This window comes from Oryctolagus cuniculus, chromosome 6, assembly GCF_964237555.1.
Source record: "Oryctolagus cuniculus chromosome 6, mOryCun1.1, whole genome shotgun sequence".
Taxonomy (NCBI): Eukaryota; Metazoa; Chordata; class Mammalia; order Lagomorpha; family Leporidae; genus Oryctolagus; species Oryctolagus cuniculus.
Window position 1 is genome coordinate 143,915,486 of NC_091437.1, and position 15,781 is coordinate 143,931,266.

At 41.2% G+C, this 15,781-nt stretch overlaps 1 long non-coding RNA gene across 1 annotated transcript; it reads right to left on the bottom strand.

Moving 5' to 3' along the window:
* Positions 1–13,392: 13,392 nt before the first annotated feature.
* Positions 13,393–14,770, bottom strand: LOC138849970 (uncharacterized). The gene is made up of 2 exons (XR_011389305.1): positions 14,670–14,770; positions 13,393–13,791 (listed from the first exon to the last, which is right to left on the bottom strand). It is a non-coding gene; the product is annotated as an uncharacterized lncRNA (long non-coding RNA).
* Between the last annotated feature and the right edge of the window lie 1,011 nt (positions 14,771–15,781).

Below are 15,781 nucleotides of genomic sequence, written 5' to 3' on the forward strand. Positions count from 1 at the left end.
AAAGGCCTGCAAATGCAGGGGCTGGGCTAAGGCTGAAGTTAGGAGCCAAAAACTCAAGCCAGGTCTCCCCTGTGAGTGGCAGCAGCCAAATTGCTTGAGCCACCATCACTGTCTCCCAGGGTCTCCATTACCAGGAAGCTGGAGTCAATAACCAGAGCTGGGTAGCAAATCTGGGCACCTTAATGGTTACGCCAAAAGCCCATCTTCTCTTCCTCTTTTGACTGCAATATCAGAAAACTGCAACTGTACAACAGTGGTTAAAAAGTCCCTTAGGGAAAAAAATTAGGGTTATGTAGATGAATATGTGAAAGTATGAATCCATTTTCACTGGACAGTACCCAGAATATGAATCCCTAACCCCAGCCATGGCCATGGATCACATAAGAGAGCACCCTTAATGAACACATGTGAAGATGTTTAGCATTTTTATACTTTTCTCTTTGGAGTCAGCCAGAGACTGCTAACGTCCAGAGAGCACACCAGCCACGTTTCCCCCGCAGAAGTGCAGACCCTGCCTCAGGATTTTCACGCCCAGCACGCTCTTTGTTCTCCTTGTCACTTAGTGGGGCTCTCTTACTGTTTCATCAAAAATGATACATTTTCTTTTACAATATGTGATTTTGAGGAGCTTTCTTACAGATGTAATTGTTTTAAAATTACATGTTGGGGCTACATTTCATAGTCCCTGTGGGAATACATCTTCACTTGTGTAATGTAAGTCAGTATGAAAATAAGATTTGCTTCAAGAAAATCATTTTATAGTCAAGCTTCAGGACCACATGTAATCCATCTGTCAGCTGCACCAATGCCATAGGCAGAAATCCTAGCACCTAAAATGTTCTTACGGGGGAGCTAAGGATAGTTCTAGAGGTTTTTAGAAGAGGAAATATGTACATTTCTGAAATATATTTATTCTAACTGAAAAAAATAGTAGGAGCACAACAAAGCAATCTTTTCTTTTAAAAAAAAAGTTTTACAATTTATTTATTTTCATTTTATTTGAAAGGCAGAGAGACAGAGACAGAGAGAGTGAGAGATCTTCCATCCAGTGGCTTACTCCCCAGATTCCCACAACTGTTAGTGTTGGGTCAGGTTGAAGCTAGGAGCCAGAAACCCTATTCAGCCTCCTACATGGATCATGGGTAAGTAGTTCGTGAACCATCACATGCTGCCTCCCAGAGTGCACATTGTCAGTTAGATGGAATGCGAAGTGGAGCTAGGACTTGCACCAGGCATTCTGATAAGGGATGCTGGTGTCAAAAGCCAGGTCTTAACCAATGTGCCAAATGCCAGCCCCAAGCAATCCTTTCTTGAAATAGGTAATATAATAAGCTACTTGGGGGACTCTTATTTTGGGATCATTTTTCTCAAAGACTAAGGAAAACCTTAACTTAGGGGTTAAGTATTTCCATATAAAATAATTACTAAACACATACTAAGGAGATGGGAAATGGTGCATGAATTTACGAATTAAACATATAGCCTCCAAAAAAATTACAGGTTTGTGGTGGCTGCACTGGGCCATGATCTCAGCCTCTGGAGCATAACAGACTTTCATATCTGATGCTAGGCAGTATCTCCTGGTGAAACCTAGTTCGTAGACTTGGAAATGCGTCAGTGACTTTTCAGCTGGGGAAAGCAACAACTCTAGATCTTGGTCTTCACATCTGAGGAAACTGTATGAGGGTACCTCAAAAAGTTATTAGGAAAATGTAATTGAAAGATACGTTTCTCAGGAACAGTGTTGTGGTGCCTCGAGTTAAACTGCTGCTTGCCGTGCTGCCATCTCATGTTTGAGTGTTGGTTTGAGTCTTGGCCACCCTGCTTCCAATTCAGTTTCTTGCTAATGTGCCTGGGAAGGCAGCAAGCGATGGCCCTGTCCTCGGACCTCTGCCATCTATGTAGGAGACCAGGATGGATTTCCTGGCCCCTGTTCTGCTTGGCTCAGATCTGGTGACTGACATCATTTGGGGAGGGAATGTGGATGGAAGGCCTCTCTGTCTCTCTTTCTGTACCTCATTTCTTCCCCATCACTCTTCCTTTCAAACGAATAGACAAATCTTTTTATTAAATGATAGTTTATGTGGGGAGCAACTCGGACTAGACTGTTACTGGAATTAAGACTTATTCTATGCATCTGCTCTCCCACAATATGGCGCTGAGAAGGGAGTAACAACTTCTACGCAGCTGCCTCTCGCCAACTTGAGTGATGACCTGCAGGAGCTGATCCTGCTCCTGATTGGAGGAGAGCAGCGTACTCGGCGTGTGGGTAGCAGAGTTGGGATTGGCGGAAGAGGACTATAAAGGAGGAGAAAGACAACATGCACCGGGAACATCTAAGGGGAACACCTGAGCAGCCCCCGAGAGAGCCGGCCGGCGGTGTGCCGCTCCCCCGCGGAAGTGGGGAATGTGGCAGGGGGAACCGCCCTTCCACGGAGGTGGAAGGGACGGTAGCCAACCTGGGAAGAACCAGCAGCAAACCCGGGGAGGGCCGAGCAGACAAAAGAACAGCGCAGGGTTCTGTGTCGTTCCTCCACGAAGAGGGGGAGCGACAAGTTTATTTTAGTGTAGAAACAACACTTGGAATACACGCTTGATTTTTTTATAATATGCATTTTCCACTAACTTTTTGAACTCACAAAGCTCTTGCAAAGATTAAATACCAGCAAAAATTCAAAAACATAATACAGGTTCACTCAAGTTATCTAGCTCCTGGCTTCAGTCTGTCCTAGCCCTATTGGGGAGTGAGCCATCTCTGTTCCTGATTTCAGCTTCCTTCTTATGCATACTCTGGGAGGCAGCAGTGATGGTTTGAGTAATTGGGTTCTTGCCATCCATGTGGGAGACCTGGATTGGGTTCTTGGTAGCTAGTTTTGGCCTGACCTATCCCTGGCTGCTGGAAGCAACTGGGGAGTAAGCAACCTGATGGAAGACCTTTGTCTTTCTCTCTCTTTGCCTCTCAAAGAAACAATCAAATAAATAAATGATAGGCCTAGATATAAGAGGTAAAACTAGTTAAGTATTAGAAGATAATGTAAATCTTTGTGTTCTTGGATTAGGCAATGTCTTCTTCAACTGAATGACAAAGGCACAAGAAAATATAGGTAAATTGGACTATATCAGAGTAAAAAAGCTTTTAAAAATTTAATTATGTTTTTTCCCATCTTCGAGGCAGAAAGAGAGACATCTTTCATCTGCTGTTTCACTCCCCAAATGCCTGCAATAGTTGGGGGCAGGCCAGACGGAAACCAGGAACCTGCAGCGCCATCCAGATCTCCCACATGGAGGGCAGGGACCTAACAGCTTGAGCATCACTGGCTGCCTTTCAGGATGCAGGAAGATGAATTGGCTGTCGGCAGCCTGGACTTGAACCAGACATGGGATGCAGGTGTCCCCAGCAGCAACTTAACCACTATGCCAAATGCCTGTCCCCGAAGTTAAAACTTTTGTGCTGCAAATATTACCATCAAAAAGTGAAAAGACAATAGACAGAATCATAGAAAATATTTTTTACCCACATACCTGAAAAGAGACCTACATTCAAATATATAAAAAGAGCTATTATGTCTCAATCAAAAAACCAAATTAAAAAATGGTAAAAGCATTCTATTAACAACAGCCAAACAACAAAATGGTCAAAGAAAATGCATAAACGTTTCCCCAGAGAAGTTATACAAATTACCAATAAGCACATGAAAAAATGCTCAACATCATTAGGCATTTGGGAAATTCAAACCACATACTATCTCATACCCACTAAGATGGCTATAATTGAAAACTTGCAAAATTACCTGTATTGGTAAAGATGTGGAGAAATTTCGATTATTACACGTTACTGATGAACACCTAAAATGGTTCCCTCATTGTAAAATAGTCTGGCAGGTCTTCAACATGTGAAACATAGTTACCACATGACCCAGCAATTCCACTCCTGAGTATATACCCAAGAGAAATAAAAATAGCTAACCAAACAAAACCTTGTAGATGAACGTTTACATAAGCATTATTCATAAGACTCAAAAATAGAAATGGTCCATCAACTGAAGAATGGACAAAATGTGGCATATTCATAACAAAGGAGTTCTACTTGTCAATAAAATGGACTGAATTAATGATACACTTGCTACAGTGTGGATGAGTGCGAAATCAACCCATCATAAAGGACCACATATTGTATGATCATATTTGTATGAAATGTCCAGATAGGTAGATCTACAAAGACAGAAAGCACATCAACGGTAGGCAGGGGCCAGGGGAGAAGAAGGTAGGTTGGAATGCAGTGCAAGATTTCTTTTTCAGGCCATGGAAATGTCCTAAAGTTAGACTGCACAATCCTATACATATTTTTAAACACTGAATTGGGTATTTGAAGTGTAAATTGTGTAGTATATTTATAATTCTTCAATACAGCTGTTTAAAAAGAAAAGGAAAGAGAAACCCAAAATGGATTTTGAATGTTAGATTTTTTGATCAGTTTCATTAGTATAAGTTTTTAAAACATAAAATAATGTTTTATTATTGCATTGGTTTTACGGAACACTATCCTGTTTGAACAAATTAGACACCATTGGAAATTTGGATAGAAACGTAATTACTTGAGTTGAACCATGGCCAAAGGCATTCTACTCTAACTGGAAAGTGCTATTGTTTTTTTTTTTTAAGGAGCTCTTTTTAAGTATAATTGCTATACAAAAAAACCAGCCCATATTTAATGCATACAACTGATGGATGTGGCCATATGCATACATCTGTGAAACCATCACCACAATCAGGTAATAAGTCCATCTCTTCCTTCCAAAAGCCTCTTCCTGCCCCCCACCTCCTGCCTGTTTTTGAGATATGAACACTTAACCTGGGATCTACTCTTTAGTAATTTCCAGTGTACAATGTAATTTTGCTCATTGCAGATACCACATCACATGGCAGAGCCCTAGGACTTATTTGTGTTGCATAACCGAAACTTTACAACCACATTCAACAGCATTCCCCATTGCCCCCTCTCCCTCTGCCCCCAGCCCCTGCTAGCCATCATTCCATTCCCTGCTTCTATGACTGAATGTTTTAGATACGGCGTGGCAGTGCGAGCACGCTATTAGTCCTTTGTGACAGTCCTAGGGTGTGGGCTTGCTGCCCTTGTGCAAGAAGCAACGATGCTTTTCCACCAGCCCCTGCTTCCTATTGGGCAAGTGATATACGCAGTATTGACTCTCCGTTAAGAGGGCAACCTCCTGAGAGCACAACACTACTCCTTGCAAGGCTTGAAATGTCTGCCGTTTTCTTGCCTTCCCTCCAAGTATTGATCGAGACGGAGTTCTATTTCTATGTAGCTTACAAAGTGTTAGGTGTCATCTGACTGTGAAGTTGGTGCTCTGAAGCCACCCACTGTGATGGGTTGAGTGTCTTTATGGGAGTGGAAGGGCCGAAGGGCAAGCTGGTGGATTAAGAAACAGAAGTATTTTCCTTAAAGGGCCTGGAGGCTTAGCTCAAAACCAGGGCCCCGGAAACCTCCATCTTACTGACACTGCTAAGTAGTTGCTGTTGTGTGTTAGAAGGCACTGTTAGACAGTGAGTTTCTGTTATGGGATGGACTAATTTTGGATGTGTTTTTGACTATTATGTATACAAAAATCCGTAAGTTGATTCATAATTAAAAAGGATGCATGTTAATAATTGTATGCCACATTTTAGACAGTTTGATGTGTCAGAAAAGTGGGGTTCCAATCATGGGCCTGCAAGCTAAAAGTGCTGGACCTTCGTTAAGCCATGTAAACTCTTCCTGTGCTACTCTACCTGTAAGTGAGTAATTTTACCTGTTGCATAGGACTGATCTGAGGGTTCAATGGAAACAGTATTTGTGGACATGCTTTTGTAGTGTGAAAAGGGCTCTCATGGTTAACTTTGTTGTACACAGACCTACTATTCCACAGCGCCAGCCCCTCTATAAGAACTTTTTTCTCCTGGTGAGACTGAAGGCCCCTGTAGAAGCAGGTCCACAAGGTTGAGACTGGGCACTCAGATTTGCTGATTTGTTGGTTGTTTTGGGTGCCCTTTGGTATTGAGGAAAAGACAAGTGATCTAGGCACATTTGCCCAGCTCATCACTCAGGAGGCTGGGCACTGCACGGGTCGAGTGTTTCTGGGTGGCCATTTATTCATTCAAGCATTTAACAATCATATATTGAGTGCTGCTTTGGGATGAACTGGTTCACCAGGCTGATAAAAGTGCCATTCCCAGGAACTTATAATCAGTGGAGGAAGATCCAACAATCAATGAAATAATGAGATACAGAATTTCAGAGAATTCTATGTTCTGCAGAAAATAACGCAAGATAAAAGGGTAGAGGTGGTAGTGGAGGCTTCTTTTTCCCCTTATTATTTCGAACAATTTCAAATCTACAGAAAAGTTGAACTAACAGTTTGCAATGAACACTTACTTTCTCATCACCTAAATTTACCGTTTGTTAACATTATTCCTCATTAGCCTTTTCTCTCTGTGTGCGGTCTTTATATATGAGGGGCCTTTGAAAAGCTCATATAGAGGGGTTGGCACTGTGGTGTAGGAGGTTAAGCCTCCATCTGCAAAGCTGGCATCCCATGTGGGTGGTGGTTAATATCCTAGCTATTCCTCTTCCAATCCAGCTCTCTGCTTGTGGCCTGGGAAAGCAGTGCAGGATGGCCCAAGTGCTTGGGTCCCTCTACCAATGTGGGAGTCCCAGAAGAAGCTCTTGCCCCTGGCTTTGGATCGGCCTAGCTCCTGCCTTTGAGGCCATGTGGGGAGTGAACCAGTGAATGGAAGACCTTTCTCTCGGTCTCTCTGTCTCTGTCTCTGTCTCTGTCTCTCTTTCTATAATGCTGCCTCTCAAATAAACAAATAAATAAAAAGTCATATAGAAATCAGAATTAAAAGATAATGTATTTTGCTGACAGAAACATTTGAAATCCATGGATAGGTTTTTTTCAATACCTGCTTTCCATCAGTGTTTTGAAGCCCCTGTACTTTTCTGGAAGCCTCTCAACTACTGTTCCAAAGATGAATTGAAACTGATAAATCTAAAAATTCAGAGCCATCATGTTGTAGCCCAACTGTCAACCACATGTTTTAGCTTTGGCCATCCAAATTCGGGCAATTTTATTGAATATTTTCTTGTTTATTTTTTTTAACCTTACTATTTAATAAAAAAAAAAAACAAAGAGAAATGAACCAATAAATATTCTGAGACTAGAGTTAAGAAATGTGAGCCCCATTAACCAGTGTAATTAAGACCTAAATTGAAAAAAGGCCTAAATTGAAGTTATTATTAATATCAAAAGTGGTACATCTTAAGCCACGCAACTTTGTTCAACTGAGAAGGAAAAAAATAAAATGAAAGAACATACACAGGAATATTTGTAAGACAACCTGAGAAAGTAAGGGGCAGTTAGACATTTTATATATGTGTGTGTGTGTGTTTGTAGTTTTAACTCTTCTTGAACAAAATATCATCTACAAAAAAGCATAAAAGACTGTTGCATAATTTTTTCAAACACCAAGATTTTTATATGTGTCTCATGTTAATATTTCTCGTATTGGGACAGGAATTTGGCACAGCAGCTGAGGTATATCTTAGGATGCCCATATCCCATATCCAAATGTCTGGGTTGGAGACCCAGTTCTGCTTATGATTCCAGCTTCCTACTGATGTCCACCTTGAGAGACAGCAGTGAAGGTGCAAGCAGTAGAGTCCCTGCCATTCACCTGGGAGATGCGGATTGAGTCTTGGCTCCTGGTTTTGGCCTGGCCCAAACCAAGCTATTGCAGGCATTTGTGGAGTGAGTCTGAAGATGGAAGATTTCTGTTCCTCTTTCTTTCTCTGTCTCTTTCTCTCTCATACACTCTGTGTTTCTGCCTTTTAAGTGAATAAGAATAGGCATAGATTTCTCAAATTAATTAGGGTAATGAATCCTAAGTGCTATGGCAGACAAATCCTGAGATTTCAATGACTTCTACAATAAAATTATATATATATATATTTTTTTTTTTGACAGGCAGAGTGGACAGTGAGAGAGAGAGAGACAGAGAGAAAGGTCTTCCTTTGCCATTGGTTCACCCTCCAATGGCCACCGCGGCCGGCGCGCTGCGGCCGGCGCACCGCGCTGATCCGATGGCAGGAGCCAGGAGCCAGGTGCTTTTCCTGGTCTCCCATGGGGTGCAGGGCCCAAGCACCTGGGCCATCCTCCACTGCACTCCTACAATAAAATTATATTTCTTACTCATATAATGCCTGATGTGGGTGAGACAACTTTCTCCATGTAGCCTCACCATCTGGCACCTCATCCAGTGGCTTTGAGAAGGCTGGAAGGTGATAATGTGGCTATTCTTTGCTTCTGCCTGGGCATTCCTGAGGGTATCATTGCTTCTGTTCAAAGTCCATAGGCCCTGGCCCAGACACAGGGCTGTGCAAGACAGCACTTGAAATACTCAGTGAGTATCAGTGGTTTCTGCACAGAAACCAGAGAACTCTTAGTAATGGAGTCTTCAGGAAAACCCACGTGGTCAGTCATGGTATTAGAGGTAGTATTTGGAGTAAGAGAAAACAATAAATTAAAAGCACCATCTTTTAGAACATTTTCTGGAAAATTTCCTTTTTTTCTTTCTTTTGGCTCAGGTTTTCTCCCCTACTTCTTTGAAGGCTAAATCATCACTAGAGTAGGGCCCAGGTGACAGAGGCCTACTGCCAATCAACCACTTAGGTCAAGTTCTAGTTTAGGCCAGAGGAGGCAATAGAGGGTATACAGTCTGACTCATGCTGACACAAGGCTAGGTAGGAGCTTGGAATCGAAATTATGTGTACCAGGGGCTGGCGGTGTGGTGCAGCAGGTTAAAGCCCCAGCCTGTACTGTGGACATTCCATATGGGCACCATTTCAAGTCCTGGCTGCTCTACTTCCTATCCAGCTCCCTGCTAACACGCCTGGGAAAGCAGCAGAGGATGGCCCATGTTCATGGACCACTGTACCCATGTGGGAGATCTGGAAGCAGCTCCTGGCTCTTGGCTCAGATGGGCACAGCAGTCACTGTAGCCATTTGGACAGTGACCCAGTAGATGGAAGACCTTTTTCTCTCTCTCTACCTCTCTGTAACTCTGCATTTCAAATAAACAAAATAAAACTTAAAAAAGCACAATGATGTGTACTGGTAAAAAATGCATTTACCTTCATCCCATCAAATATCTACAATATCCAAGATCATGAGGCAGTAGGCTAAGAGCTCATGTCAACATTGTCCTACCCAACTCACTGTCACCACTGAAGATAAGAATTCAAGTCATAGGAGGAGCTGAATTCAGAAACATTGTCAGCTTCAAAATACAGCTGCCTTTGATGGTTAGCTTAGTATCTTGCAGCCTAAGGAAGTGTCCTCTCATTTGGACTCAGCTCTGGGCAGCCCTAAAGGCTGGCAGGAACAATCAGTCTCTGGGTCAGCTCCTTTCGCTGTGACTCCTGGTGGGAGGCAGAGTTGACAGGGTGCTAGCTGGCTTTGCCTGTCTGTGGGGGTTGGCATCTCTTTTTTCATTCTCCTAGGATCACTTAAAGAGCTAGCACGTCTGTGTCTTTCTCTCTCATGGCTGCCAGAGGGAGAGCTTGACCAGAAATCACTATTATTCACATTTGCCTCTGTGGCTCTTGAGGAATATGTGACAGAATTACAATAGGTAAGAACTAGGGGTTGGAATTTTATGGTTCTACATGCCAGAGATATTTAATACTCACAAATATCCACATATACACCACAACCCTTCCCTTCTGTCTTCTCTGCCCCATCATTTCCTAACCATCTCACAGTCGCGCAGAGCCACGTGACTCACTCTGTCTGGTGAGCTCTGGTTAAGCTTCATGCCTCTTTCTTCCTTTGCTGTATGGGTGTGGAATCCAAGATTTCCAAATTCTAGAGCTTTCACAATCATGAGATGGAGGGATGGTAGGGTGAGAAGTATCACTATGTTCCTAAATCTATATACCTTAAATAAAAGAAAAAAAGGCCCATCTAACACTGACTTCTTTCATGGCATAATCTAAGAAATTTCTATTTTTTCTTTTCTGCTTAAGGTAGTTTGGGTTGGTTTTAGCCACTTGTAATTGAAACATCTTGACCAGTGCCCCAACCTTGGAGAGTGATATAAAAATTAAGCAAAATAGTGCACTAAAGTGCCTGCCATCTTAAAAATGCTCCAAACATGGTTGCTCTTAAAGTTTAATGTTGCTGAGCACAATACCTTCCTTCTGTGTTGTTCTCTCTTTTTTTTTTCTTACTTTCTTTATTTTTTGACAGGCAGAGTGGACAGTGAGAGAGAGAGACAGAGAGAAAGGTCTTCCTTTTGCCATTGGTTCACCCTCCAATGGCCGCCGCGGCTGGTGCACTGCGGCCGGCGCACCGCGCTGATCCGAAGCCAGGAGCCAGGTGCTTCTCCTGGTCTCCCATGGGGTGCAGGGCCCAAGCACCTGGGCCATCCTCCACTGCACTCCCTGGCCACAGCAGAGAGCTGGCCTGGAAGAGGGGCAGCTGGGACAGAATCCGGCGCCTCGACCGGGACTAGAACCCGGTGTGCCGGCGCTGTAAGGCGGAGGATTAGCCTAGTGAGCCACGGCGCTGGCCTCTGTGTTGTTCTCGATCCTTTAGGTAACCTTAAGATTTGATGAATTCATGAATGGAGACCACATTATTTTGGCCACAACAGGTTTTTTCCCCCCCACTTCATTGCACATAGTTGCTTTGCTCTTTTCTGCCTTGGAGGAACATCACAGGAAGTAGCTATTTCAGAACCCTTTATCGTGTGTGTTAGAGGGACATTGTCCACTGCTTTGCTCAGGGTCCTACCTGTAAAGACACATTAAGAAAATTTTCAGACTTATGTGGGAAGAAACACTTGACTTCTTGCAAAGTGACACTTCTCCAACTTTCTTTCCTCATCATTAAAGAGGACTCACTGTACTCTCAGGGCTTAGAGGCATAGCTCTAAGCATAGTGAGCCCAATTTTTCTATTTTATATTAAAAATTCTTGTGAGCTTCATATTGCTCCCTGTTATACATCCATGTTTATTTTTGTTGATATTGTAAATCCTATGCCATGTCACATTGATTGTCTCCAAGGTTATCAGGAAATCTATAGTTCATCTTTAATAATGATGGCCAAAGAGTATAGGCCACAACCTACATCCTTGTCTTGATCGTCTAATTGTTCTACATTTTCTGTGATCCTGATTTTGATTTATTTTTAGCTTTATATTATACAGTCTATTTTCTTGTGAATTGCCTCAACTACTTTGTGGATATAAATGGGTTATGAATAAATAAAAGCACTCATATAAACATAAAGAGAAAGAATTGACAAGCTTGCAATTGTTCCATATGAGGACAGAGGATATATATACTTGGTTTCCGACTAATAGCCACCTTACCCCCAATGTTAGCTGAATTGCGTAACATATTGCAAGAAAAAAAAGTGTTTTAAATTTTTAACAGAAACAGCACAAACAGGCATATCTGACAGTCTCTTGATACAGAGAAAGTCAAAACTACTAATTTGGAGAGAATACACTAATACCAATTTCAGAGGTCAGATGTTGGAATCAGCATTTGAAAGAACAAAACTATTTGCTTCTGTTTTACCAAAGGCAATTGGAGAAATATTTTTGTTAACATAAATTTTCAAGTTTTTTTCTTTTTTTTCATACTATTTGTTGAACTCTTTACTTAGTATAGAGTTAATCTTACGAGTATAATGTTAACTGAAAATAGATCTTAGTAAAAAATATGAATGGGAATAGGACAGGGAGGAGGAAGAAGGTGCAAGTGCAGGTGGGAGGGAGGTAGGGTGGGAAGAATTACTATGTTCTTAAATTTGCATATATGAAATGCATGAAGTTTGTATACCTTAAACAAAAAGTTTCTAGGTTTAAAAACAGAGAAAAAACCATAAATGTTCATTATATTATCAACGTTATAAGTTGGTACAGAAATTGTGTAACAGTAATATCTTCAGCATGAACATCCAATAAATAATTATCCGGCCTTTTAGATAGACTTAGAAGCACCAAAGAGCTGAGACATGCACAATGAGGGCTGAGAACTGGATGCCTGTTCACTTCTCTGTCTCCTTTTCTCCAAGAAAACTGGACCTTATCTACACAACTTTCTACTGTATTTCCAGGGCCTCCCAAGGAAGACACCCAATACATACTTGTAGAACAAATCATCTCTCTTTCCTCTTCCTGTGAGAGGAAGTTTGCCCTGTGTTGAAGGCCATGTCATTCCTGGTTTCATTGCTTCTCCTACCATTTCTTCTTTACGAATTTAATTCCACGTTGTTACGTAAAGCAGAAATTCTTAAAATGGGTTGGGTTCTGAAGGTCCTTGAACTCACTGAAAACATGTGTCAATGTTTGTGTGTTGGGTACATTCTGAGAGCCATGTTCAAGAGGTGTACTGTGATCTTGAAGAGGTAAAAGATCGCGTATGCAAGAGATTGTCTAGCAAAATGCCTTGCGTGTTGCAGACGCTCCATAGATGCGCTTATACTGTGCTGGTGGAGACTTTGTGTTTCCAGTCAGAAAGAGCTGGATTAGCCAATTGATCTGGCCTAGGAACTGAATTTATTTAAGCCTTATTTTTTATTTTTTTAATCCAATGAGAATAGCCATATGTAACAGAATGTTGTTAGGACTGAATGAGGTAATGAAAAGAACGCTTAATCCACAGTAAGCATTCCGTTAGCGTAGCTATTATCTTGTTAGAGTAAATGAAATCGTATTTCAGAGATCATTTTCACATCCTCATCAGGATTGAGTCTCATTTAAGCAACTTTTGCTTTTCAAAATGAAATAAAATATATAATTTTCAAGTATTCTATTTTCATGTAGTAGTATCACACATGAACACACTTTCAGAAATATCATCTTTTGGGAGTTATCCCAGAAACTTTCTGAATCCTTCTTTAAAATGTAGTTCTGAATTCTAACTCCCTTATTAGTTTTGAATAGAGTTTCATCCAAAGAAAAATACCCAAAGTGTCAACTTTGATATCATTTGTTTGTGTTTGCATTTTTTTCTGATTCTTTGAAAGATTTTTTTCTGGTTATGTTGTATTGAAGAATAATTTTTAATGACTTTGGATTAACCAACGAATATTCACACCTACTTGTGTTAGTAATGTTACCAGTGGTGGGCTATGTGCTTGTATGATTATTTAAATCACGGCCCAAGTTCTTGTTTTCTTTGAACAACTGCTCCTTGTGAGACAAACATGTCTAAGTTAAAAAAATTCATCAGTCTTGAGAAGGAAAGTGAACTATGGTGTATCAGAAGCATCTAGATTTCCTGAATTTTAGAAAGAATGCCTACTGGTAATTCCTGTAATATTTTTTTAAAGATTTTATTTAGTTATTTGTAAGAGTTACACATAGAGAGAAGGAGAGGCAGAGAGAGAGAGAGAGAGAGAGAGAGAGAGAGAGAAAGAGAGAGAGAGAGAGAGAAAGAGAGAGAGAGGTCTTCTGTCTGCTGGTTCACTCCCCAGTTGGCTGCAACAGCCGGAGCTGCACTGATCCAAAGCCAGGAGCCAGGAGCTTCTTCTGGTTCTCCCACAGGGGTGCAGGGGTCCAAGGACTTGGGCCATCTTCTACTAATTTCCCAGGCTATAGCAGAGAGCTGGATTGGAAGTGAAGCAGCCGGGGCTCGAACTGGCGCCCATGTGGATGCTGGGACTGTAGGCAGTGGCTTTACCTGCTAAGCCAACAGCGCTGTCTTCTGCTTAGTTATCTTTGAAGGCAAAGTTAGAGAAAAGATTGTGCAAAGTTAGAATTTGGTTGAAAGTTTTGAGCTGCAAAGAGATACTGGAGTCATCTATTTCAAACTCCCGGTATTCTAGGAAGGAAAATTAATACCTAAAAAGAGGTGAACCTTAGTCAAGATCACACAACTATCTTCCCCTCTCCCATCCATGGCTGGTGACAGAGCTAGTAAGTCATAAGTCCATGGGATTGAACATGAACTAGATGCTACATAATAATTTTTAATAATAGAAAGTTTGCTGTCAGTTCACTTTCTGGCCCCAGGGTCTCTATCTCCCTCTCAGGGACTGATATTTTGCTTCATTTATTTCCTGGAACTCCACATTCACTTGACTAAGATAACATGGCCATCAAGCTAATGACTGACTCAGAACAGCATTTCCAGAAATGTGAGCTCTGTGGGCTCCTAATTGGGATTCTCTGAGGAAAAATAGTTGATGCTCAAATTTTCAAAGACTGCACTAAGCCAGTATACATGGTTATTTCCTGCCGGACTTGTCAGAGCCTTTAATGTGCTAATGTGCATCCCCAGTCTCTAGCACGTGAGTCACATCTTCATGGCTTACTTGACTATTTAACATGTTTGCATCTTTCTCCAATCCCGACATCTGAGAATGAGTGGGTCTTAAATTATTATCCTTCCAAAGACACCTGCATTTTGATAAGGAATACTTAAAGAAGAAATTATTTGTTGAGCTGCTAATTTCTCTTAGGATGTAATATCTTTAAGTTCAGAAAAAAAAGTCACTAGTCTCTAGAATTACCAATGCACAGAGTAAACACACAAGATCCATCTATGTTTGTTAAGTGAATACATGAAAATATTCCCAGTCCCAAAAGGCTTACCTTTTAGAAGTAGAATTTGAGCCACCAATGGCAGCTACATTAAATTTCTGTTACTCTCCAATTTTTGGTCATTGATTCTGCAGTTTTGGGGTAAGAGTTACTAAGAAAAACAAAGAAAAATTGATAAAGAAAATTATTAAGGGAAATATTGCATGAATGTAGTCCTTTTGTTCTCTTTGTTACTAAAGAAAATTCAATATTAACCAAATTGGTTTTTATGCTTTGGGGAGACAGATCAGGCAGCAGGGATAGAGGAGCAGAGCTGCAGAAGCAAAATGGGAGGATTATAAGGAAAAAGGCTGAGATTGAGAAGCATTCTTATTCTAAAGACTAGAAGTAGAAGGAAGCAGCCGCCTTGGGGTAGGAGAAAATGAGGGCGACATAGATGCGAAGGAGAATTTTGAAGATATTTTTCTGTGTAACACATCCACACACTCATTTCCATACACTATGCTTTTGGAGTTTCATGAAGGGCAAAGGTTAATCTGGCTACACTTTCAAGTACATTTTCATCTCTCTCCTGGACTTCCCTGCAGAGTCTGGGCCATGGGGCCCTATGATATCTGGGTTAGAAGAGAGATAGGAGAGAACAACAGAATCCTGGCTAGTTTTCCATTTCTCACAAGACTGGACATTTTCTCATACAAATCTCATGATCCACTCTCACCTCCCATCTCCCCAGTGCTATGCACAAACAGAAGAATGTGACTGCTTTTATTAAATGTTTTTCAAAGTTGATTTTTAATATTTATACACTACTCACACAAGTTCATAGAAGGCTGTTTTATAATGTTCACATATCTAAAAATAGAGGTGTGTGCCAAGTATGAAGAATCCGAATGAGTTCATAATCAACATAAGCAACCTCCTGCACCAGAGACAGTTCTTGGGAAAAATAAATCACCAGTAAACTAGAATGCATGTTAGGATTTAGTTAGCACAAGATATCCAGCAGCACAGTGCACACTGAAGGGTTTTATAATATTCTGAAAAAAAATCTTAATTATTTTGGTGCTCTCAACTGAACTCGCAAACATCACTGTCCTTGGATCCAAATGTAGCTACCATATTTATGCAGAAAAACGTGAGTTCTTCCAATGAGTGTGTTCATT